Raw genomic sequence first — 8,764 nt, 5'->3', positions numbered from 1 at the left:
ACTATGAAAACTAGAGCAGGCTCCGTAAAGTAGCTATCAGCTATCACAGTGATAAACGCTAAACAATACTCGGCGATGAATGGTGGTGTGAGACTGATTTATATAGTGTGTGTTATTGGTAGCAGCTGTGTGATTGGTTTCAGGTGAGCTTGTGATTAATGTAATGGAGCATGGGAAATGTAGTCCAGGGTGATGTGTAACAGTCTGTGTAGTATGAGAGTCCATGTGGAGAGCGGGTGACCTCTGGTGGTGAGAGAACGGAAGTTTATAGACCGGATTCATGACAATTAACTTCTTATTATTGAGTTGTAAATAAATATCACATTTGCAACTGGTCAGTGTTCAAAAAAATGCTGGGAAATCACTTCATGTAACCCTACAAGAGTGATGACTGATAGACTGTCTGAAAAAAAAAAGTCATGTTTTAGAGAAGAAAAAAAATCAGCCACTGACTATCAAAGCTGCTACAGTAACAACTTTCTACTTCGAGGACCTTGATAGAAATGTAGTGGAGTGAAAAGTACAATATTTGTCTCTCAAATGCAGTGAAGTTAAAGTCATAAGTTTCCATTAAAAATAATTCTCAAGTAAAGTACAGATACTCAAAAAGTCTACAGTACTCGAGTAAATGTACTTCGTTACTGTCCACCTCTGTCATACACTGATCGGTCTGCCTGGCGACGATGCATCTGGAACAAGCCTATTGACTTTCCCCCATTCAGTCTCACTTACTCAAAAAAACACAATGTCCAAAGTCTGAGTTGTAGATATTTGCAAAACAGTTTGCGAGGTATGTCAAACTTCATTACAAGCTTGTCAAATTACATGAATATATTACCTTTACAGATCCATCAATCTAGTAATGCCGTTATCTTTCTTAGCCAGGCTAAAGTGATCATTGCCCCAAATCTGAGAAAAGCAAGAAAGCTTTTTATGAACTTTATACCAGATCAATAGAGTGTTTTTCAGAAAAAAGATTGTCTATCTTTTTGTTTAGTTCCTTAAGGGGTGCTGAGTATAAAAACCAACCTGGTCTCATAAAAATACGTACCTCTGGGTACTTTTCTGCAACACCGTTATTAAGTACCTTACTTCACGTTTCACCGCAGTTTCAAAGAGAAATGTCCACTGAATGGCGCTAAAAATCTGGTTCAATACGTGAACCCTGACATGTTTTTATTACATTGCTTCTTGGGCTGCCCATAAGGATTTTAATAATTTTTTTTAATAAATCGCACATTTATTAATAAACCATTTAAATCAATATAATGAACCTTTAATTGCCTACATGGTGTAACAAGCGCCCGAGTACATGCATAAAGCTTGCCACAGCGCACCGGCAGAAGTAATGATTATGAATGTGTTGGGGAAAAACAGTAAGGAGACTGCATTAACATTTTAATAATTTGATAAACTAGTGCTTTCTTTGAAGACTAGTGCTTTCTTTTTCATCAAGAGATGAAGTCGCGACACTGACTCCACAGTAGTGGATGCGTTTCATTCGGATTACATAATCTGAGAATTTGTATTCCATTTGAACTGGTTCATTTGAAAGTATACAATTTCACTCTCTATAGATATATTTTTAATGTCTGTAAGGCAAAGATATACTCGGAGTTTCGCGCTTAAGTTCACAAAGACAGAGACGGCAGAAAGCGCATCATGTTTGCTTTCATTATTTTACAAAAGCGCGGTATTGTGAGTGCACACAAATAAACAGAGAGTCTTTACAGATTTGAAAGATGTATTACTCTTATCTGAATGACCAAAAATTAGGGATAATTTTAAGAGCAAGTGAGCGCACTGGCGCCTCCATCAGTCCTGCAGTGAGCTATTGTTCAGCTCCACACAGACACATAGCGCACATTTCTCTAGGTTAACATTAGATTGAGCGACCATGTAAAGTTGCTAATACTTACATATTTCAGATTATAAACATTAACCAGATTTCTACTTGTGTCTGTTCCCTGTACTATCAAATATCTACCTGACTTATCTACAAAACTCTTATTTACTTGAAAAGGTACATGCTTATGGATCAACAGCCCTTCTAAAATGAGAAGAATAGCATGAACATATCAACATATAAGTCAAGTTTCCTTCATCTCAAACTTCTATCTAGAGTAAAATCTTTTCTATCCTCTAAAGATCTGGAAAGAGTTATACATGCTTTGGATTATCACTTGGATTATTATATTTATTTATATGCAGGAATGTCCCAGTCCTCTATTACAAGGCTGCAAATGGTTCAAAATGCTGCAGCCAGATTTTTAACATGTTTTTGAGTCCGCAAACTTGAACATATTACTCCTGTTTTAAAGGCTCTAAACTGTGCGTCATAGAGTTGATTTCAAAATATTGATGTTTGTTTTTAAATCTATAAATTGTCTTGCTCCCACATACTCATCTGAACTCTTAAGTCTGAAAGCGTCAGGCAGGTGTCTGCGGTACACAAACCGTTACTCTCTGGCCCAGCCTCGAACACGCTTGAAGTCGAGAGGAGCTCGTGCGTTCGCAGTAGTTGGTCCTAGGCTCTGGAAGAGCCTTCCCTTAGATCTGAGACCCCTGTCCTCTGTACTTGAGTTTAAACCTAAGTTAAAGTCTTATCTTCTTGCCCGGGCATTTAACAACTCTTAATTATGTTTTTATTTCTTTATGTGTTACTGGTTTTTCTTTTTTTCTTTATCATGTATCGTAGTCTTATACTCTGTAAAGCACATTGGTCAACTCTTGTTGTGTTTATTTGTGCTATAAATTAAATTTAATGAAGCCAAAACTTAACCAGGGCATCTCCTCTGTATTTTATGGAGCTCTTCTTTAAGCAAATGAGTCTCCTGCAAAAATTCTAGAGGATTAAAAAAAAGTTAAAAATTAAAAAAAGAGGATTCAAGTTGTTTAATTGAAGTAATAACTTGTTTAAGCTTAACCATTTTAATCATCTGCCTTACGTTCCAAGAGGTGAATTTAAGCTTCTTGATCAATGAGATTTTATCTTAACTTAAGACAGATTGTTCACTATCATCAGCAGGGTTGTCATTCTGGGCCATGTGCACTGATTTTGCTATAGGGCCTCCTCAAAATCACGGTCAGTGGGGGGTGGGGGTTAAAATCATGGCCATCCAGTCCACAAAGTCCCCCGTGAATGTTTTGCTGGGTTATAGGGCCTTCAATTGGAGTAAAAAAATGAATAAATAAAACAGGACAGAACCAGAAAAATGATAGATGTTATTGAATTCATGACAAATGCAACAAATGTAATATAATGCATTTTTGTCATACAGAAATGCACTTGACAGTAAAGCATTGATTTTGAGCTAGAATGCAGAACATTTAGTGCTTATAAATTCTGTGATCATTTCCTCACCCTTCTGTGGAACACAAAAGAAGATATTTTGTATTTTACCAAACCGTTTTGGTTACCCTTGATTTCTACTGTATGGACACTTTTTATTTTATTTCTCAAATGATCTTTTATGTTCTACAGAAGAAAGAAATTCATACAGGTTTGGAATAACATGATGATGTTGAGTAAATGATGATCATTTTCATTTTGGGGTGAATCTCCTTTTAAGAGCTTTAATATTTGTAAATAGTAAACACCTAATTTATATAGGACACTGATATTTATCTTTAATCAGGCTGTTATTGAATCAACATTTTACTTCAATTAAAATTCATTAGAACTAAACATCTAAAGAGAAATAAGTTCTTGAGTTGAACTGACTAGTATTAGTAAGATGGTGGTCACAAGAAGTAAAACCATGGTCCTCATTACCATGGTTATATGGTTTTTAAAATAAATAATAGCCTAAGTAATAATAAACGATCAAATTTGTAGTAAAACAAAAAAAAAAACTAAACATGAAGAAACTACAAAAACACCATTTATAACATTTTAATATTCCCCAGTATGTAATAACAGTATAATTTACAATAAATACATTTCTACCAAAACGTAGGCTATGTGTACATTGTTAATAACTGTGAGTTAAATTATGGTGCTGAATGACAGACCTATTGGCGTTTTCCAATATACTACCTCCTCATGCAGTTTCCATTGTTGGCTGTTTTCAGCCGGCATCACTACAGAACCTTTAATGTTCTCATATCACACGACTGGATGGATCAAGCGACTTGCACTGTTTATCACTTATAAATCGTGGCAGAAGTGCAGCGCTGTGTGGGAGACTGATCCCGCTCTGCTTTACGCACTGCTGGTGGATGCATCGGGTCGCACTGCTTCACACTTTTGGATTATTTGCTTTATGCGGTTTTGCATGCGCTGTAATTTAAAAACAGCACCTAATATTGGGGAGGTCTCCCTCGCTTCGGCGATCGACCAGCCCACCGGGAATGTCCCGGTGCTCCCGATGGCCTGTACATCCCCCAGACCTCTGGGCCCTGTGCACTCTGTCAGCCTTTTCCCCCCACTAGCGACGCCCCTGACTTTCAGAATAGCAAACATATAATAAATACTTATTCATTATGAAAGTTAACCGAAATGTCTGACAAAGTAAGTTATGAAAAGGAAACAAAAACAAACTAATAACTCAGAAGATTGCACAATGGCGCCGACGGTGATGGCTGCCTCCGTGGTGTGCTCCGCAGTTGTTTTTATGTTTTTGTTAGTTTGTCCTGTCTTTAGTTATATCCCTGCAATCAGTTTCACCAGAGACGAATTGCTGGACATTCGGAAGTACACACCACCCGATATTTCACCGGTTTTCGACTATTCGGATATTTTGCTGGACATTGTTGTCGGGGAAGCTGCGGCGCTGATCAAGCGCTTCAGGACGCGCAGACGGGGAAAGCGAGCCGGCGCGCTCGTGAGGCTCAGACAGCGCGGATTCAGAACGCCGTTGCCTAGCATCCATCTGGCGAACCTCCGCTCTCTACCCAACAAAACGGACGAACTTCTTCTGCTCTCCCGGACAAATAAGGATTTTTCAAACTCTGCTGCTCTGTGTTTCATGGAAACCTGGCTGAAAGACGCCATTCCGGACAACGCGCTGAGTCTCCCGGGCTTTCAGCTGTTTAGAGCAGATCGCAACACAGAATCAACGGGGAAATCGCGTGGATTGTGATGTAATTACTTCATCTTTTCTGTTTTACAGGCAAGATTAAAACATGGGTTCAAAATTACAGTTCTAGAGCGGAATATATTGTTTTCTCAGCTGTTTTTTATTCAGGTAAATAACTCCAAATGCAAACCAACAGTCATTATCATAAACACATTACAATGCACATTAACACTTGAACAGTAATTATATTTAAATATTCTCAATATCCTGCAGGAAATCTTTAATAATTGGAAGTGTCTGTTGCTGTGGTATTGTTGTCAGTATATCATATTCTACACGTGTCCAGCGCTGAATCTCTGTGTGACTGAACACATTTGATCACTCTTATAATCTACACCGGTTCATTATGACAAAACAATCACATGAATTAACAGACATCATGTTATAGTGACTGAGACTGAAGCTAAAGCTGCTTCTACATCACATGTTTTGGGGTCATGTGAGGGTCAGGGGTCATATAATCAGCACAAAGGTCACAGGGTCAGTGTCAGACAGGAACAGTTCAAATGAATGTGTCGTAAATAATGTTGCATCTGTTCAGTGAGAAGGGTTTGTGTAATTCTTGTGATCTGTATTTATATGTTGTTCTTCTGTTTTAGTAACTGCTGGTTTTTCTCTCTTCTTTCTTCCAGTTCTGTTTAAATCTGCCTGGGACAAGAGTCTGAATTACACTGGATTTGAGGGTGTTATGATTATAGTCCTCTTTGTGATGGTGATTCTGTTCAACCTCTTCTATATTATTTACTGTAAGTATTTCCTTCCATCGAGAGTCAGTGAGACGAATGTGCTGTGAAATCATGATTTAGCAGATTAATGCTGTTTGTTAAAGGCACAACATATAAAAACCATAATATCAGACCTGAGTTATCAGTTCATTGAAGCATTTCCATTAGACAGAGTTTATAGAGCTCATATAATACTCAGAGTCTTACATAGACATGATAAAGAGGAAAATAGCAATGAAAGAATAGAAGAAAAGAAAGTAAAGTAAATCAAAGTGTACATGTTAAATGTATGAAATGAATGTAAAAGATGGTCACTGTCCATTAAAGGATGTAAATTGAAATGATGCAGTGAATCAGCAGGTAAAGTCTCTAGTTTATTCAGTCTCAGGCCATTGAGTGATTTAAAAACAGGTAAGAAAAGACAGATTCTCCTTGTGCCCCTATTATCTGCAGGATACTCCATTTTTCATGACCGGAAACCATATTTAATATATATATATAGTATATATAGACATCAAATGTCTAGTTACATGCACAAAACATAGAGACATAGAGTGGTGTGTTACTGCTCTTCCACACACACACACACACACACACACAGACACACACACACGTTTTGTTATTGTAACCTACTTCAATCAGGCTTATATTACTTAAAACAAGGGAAAGCTGTTTTAGCGATTTCCGAAGTGCTTCACATTGATGCAACATACAACTTCCAATCAAGCTCAGGATGAACACATTTGAAACACACACACCTGCTCCATGCTGATTGGTGACTTTTGCTTCAATGAAAAACTGTGATTTGGGGCAGGGCTGGACTGGGACCAAACATCGGCCCTGACATTTTTTGGTCCAGGTGGCCCACCACAACCACTTATATATATATATTGATCCAAAATACAGCAAAAGCAGTAATATTGTGAAATATTTGTACTATTTAAAATAACTGTTTTCTAAGTGAATATCTGTTATGCTGCATGTACAGGTTATGTAGCTGTTGGTCCTGTTAGCAGCAGTAAAACAAAACGTTTATTCAAATTCTGAATTGATTATAGCCTATATAATAAATATATATATATATATGCAATAATTATATTTTCAATAGAACAAAACACTGAAATGCTTAATATAATGGGTATTCAAAGTTGTTCTGCTGTGTAAACTTTTCAATAATTAAAATGACTAAAGCAAAACGTTTGTCATAAGATGCGCTCTGTGTGTGACGTCACTAACACCAGACGCATAATCGCAGAGACGCCTTATTCATTATCACAAGTGGAACTCATCCGTTCCTAGTGGTATTTCTCACCAAATGACCTCAACACTGATCATCACACCAACTGATTATTTTTGCACTAAAGGTTAAAAAAGGTAAAAAGGTTAGGAAAAATAGAAGTTAAATATTAAAGGGAACAAATATAGTACAATAAAAATATTTAAATCAAATAACTACAAAATGAGCTCAATTTAATATTCTAAAAAAAGAGAAAGATAATTTCCTTGGTGTTATTCCAATTGTTTCTTTTATTGTCAATTAATTTCATATTTTCATTCAATTCCATTTTTATTCAAAGTAGAAGACAACTTCAAGTCATTTTCCTGGTCTGTCTGTTTTTGTTAATGTGGTTTACCTAATTGTTTGGCCCCCTGTAGCGAACCTAGCACCTCGACTGGTCCATCACAGTGTGTCCTCTCATACAGAGAGAAACAGAGAGAACTCATAGTAACTACAGTGCACTGCTAGTGCGCAGGGTTACACACACTTTAATAAGATTTTAGAATATAAAATGTTTATCGTCTATTCAGTACGACTAATAAAAAGTGTGCGCCTCATTGTGCATTAACTAGAATCAAGCCCAACAAAATGTCTGTTTTAAAAACAGTGGAGGAGTAATTCACTCCTTGATTTGCTTAATAAAAGCCTGCTTTGAGATAATTTGACAGACATGTTTATTGTGCATTTTAAACGTGTTTATTGCTAAGTTTAGTGCGGCAGAATAGAAGCGCAGCTGTAATTGGTGGGCAGTGTGTGGTTACCATGATAACCTCATGCACTTGCCACTGCTCTGTGTGAATGTGAATATGTAGATTTACTCAACTAAAATGTGTTTAAAAGTGCGTCTGACCAAATCCACCGGTTCGGTTTGGCCTCCGCAAGCTCAAACGTCAAGCTGCGCCTCTGCTGTGAGCATCTGTTTCAGATCAGCTGCTAGAGAAGACAGCAGAGCAAACACATTCAGCTGAACATCAAGCTCCGTCTGCTTCATCGTCTCGTACACAAGCCACACAAATGCTCACTGACGCGGCTCAGATACAGCACAGGCTTTAGCAACGAGAGCACATTTATTCTGTACACTTAAATATGTGAAAATAGAAGTTCACTTTATCAGTTTGTGTGGGATTACAGTAATCGTTTGTTTCATTAACTGAACCGGGCAGTGGTTTTTATATGATTGTATAGTTTAAGGGGCAAATTGTGAATTAGTGTAGTTATTTTACTTCTGTACTTATTTTTTAATATATAATGATATTAATTCAGAGTCAGATCAAGCGTTTGGATTGATTTATTAACTGCTGTTGTTTTCTTCTACAGTGTTGATGAGATTGATTGGTAAATTAAGTCAACGGATCATGACTATATTCGGTCTTCTGGCTGGAATAAGCTTCAATGTTCTGCCTTCACTTCAGTTCATCCTCCTGTTCTTCACCTTTGGATCTGGTAGAGGAGGTGAGTTCACATTTATGAACTATTCACATTCATCTGAGAGTAATAGTGCAAGAAAACATTATTCATTATTCAACAGTATTAAAATCCAATCAAGAAAAGTCTGTGGAAACTGTCCAGTTATTTACTGCTTCATTCATACACACTAATAAACATATACTGATCTGATTAATGAATTACATTAATTACATGCCACCACCATGCTTCACTGTTGGGACTGTATTGGACAG

The 8,764-nt window shown here is 37.1% G+C and overlaps 1 long non-coding RNA gene across 1 annotated transcript; it reads left to right on the top strand.

The window, feature by feature from the left end:
- Nucleotides 1–5,113: 5,113 nt before the first annotated feature.
- On the top strand, nt 5,114–8,532 carry LOC107576215 (uncharacterized). The gene is made up of 3 exons (XR_001608017.1): nt 5,114–5,189; nt 5,714–5,827; nt 8,403–8,532. It is a non-coding gene; the product is annotated as an uncharacterized lncRNA (long non-coding RNA).
- The last annotated feature ends 232 nt before the right edge of the window (nt 8,533–8,764 follow it).

This window comes from Sinocyclocheilus grahami, unplaced genomic scaffold (genome assembly GCF_001515645.1).
Source record: "Sinocyclocheilus grahami isolate Dianchi unplaced genomic scaffold, SAMN03320097.WGS_v1.1 scaffold3358.1, whole genome shotgun sequence".
NCBI lineage: Eukaryota > Metazoa > Chordata > Actinopteri > Cypriniformes > Cyprinidae > Sinocyclocheilus > Sinocyclocheilus grahami.
The sequence above is the reverse complement of the archived record's forward strand: the minus strand, read 5'-3'. Positions and strand labels throughout refer to the sequence as shown.